This window comes from Trachemys scripta, unplaced genomic scaffold, assembly GCF_013100865.1.
Source record: "Trachemys scripta elegans isolate TJP31775 unplaced genomic scaffold, CAS_Tse_1.0 scaffold_30, whole genome shotgun sequence".
Lineage (NCBI taxonomy): Eukaryota > Metazoa > Chordata > Testudines > Emydidae > Trachemys > Trachemys scripta.
Window position 1 is genome coordinate 256646 of NW_023260516.1, and position 1293 is coordinate 257938.

A 1293-nucleotide genomic window follows, 5' to 3' on the forward strand; every position below is an offset into this window, starting at 1 on the left:
GGTGGGGGCTGTGGGGAACCATAGTGCTGTTCTCTGGGGGGGGGATCTCACTGGTGGGGGCTGTGGGGAACCATAGTGCTGTTATCTGGGGGGGGATCTCACTGGTGGGAACCATAGTGCTGTTCCCTGGGGGTGGGATCTCGCTGGGAGGGTCGCGGGGACGACTCCTGGCCTAGCCCTGGCTGGTCTCAGCGGCTCTAATGAGGCGGGTGTGATATTTGCACTCGCGGCTGGTGTGAAGATAAACACACGCGGCGTGGGGCCGGCTGCCAGCCTGCCTGAACAGATGGTATTTACCATCAGCCGAGGGGGCTTGTGGGGGTGTATATGGGCGGGGTGAGGCTCCAACTCTGAGCTCTGGGGCAGGGGATGGAGCCAAGCTAGGGAATTACCTGAGGGAGATGACGCTGAGCCCCCCACCCTCCCTCCCCCCAAATCAGGTGCCCCTCACTCCCAATCGCAGCCCCCTGCTAGCCCAGCCGTGGGATCTCCCAGGGAACATGGGGGGGGCAGCCCCATGGGGTGCTCTTTGCCCCTATAGGGGGTGTGGGAGGGGTACAGGAACAATGGGGGTCACACGGGGGGGGGAGTGCAGGTGGGCGGCTGTAGCCTGTGTGGGTACGTGGCTGTCCGGATGGAGGCTGCCGGGCCTTGACGTACCATCGGCTAGCACCCGCTCCAGACACAGCAGGGTGCGCTACAAGCCCTGCCTCGGTTTCTCTTTGGCCTGCTGCAGCCCGAGCAGTGACTCGACCCACCGGCGAAGCCTTTCACCCCTTGCAGGGTAACGATGCCCTTGGGTGGGGGCCGACACAAACAAGAACCGACTGATCCTTCGGCTCAGCGGGGCTCTGCACCCGCGTCCTTCGATGGGACAGGGTCAGTCCCCTCACCTCAGCTCTAGGGCTCCCTCCCCGCCCCCCACCTCCTGAGAGGCAGCCACCGGATCAGCATTCACCTCCCAGCTCCTCCACCCCACAGGATAGCATTTGGCTGCTGGTGTGCAGGGGTGCGGTTGTGTGTGTGTGTTGCTGTGTGGATGTAGTCCAGGGGTTGGTGGGTGGTGGTGTGCTTGTGTGTGTGATAGCCTGCAGGTATGGTCTAGGTGCTGGGGTGTGGTGATGTGACTATGTATGTTGCTGGGCGGCTGTAGTCTAGGTGTTGGTGTACTTGTAGGTGTTGCTGGGCAGGTGTGGTCTAGGAGTCGGTGTGTAGCGGTGTGATTGTGGGTGTTGCTGGACAGGTGTAGTCTAGGAGTTGGTGTGTAGTGGTGTGATTGTGGGTGTTGCTGGG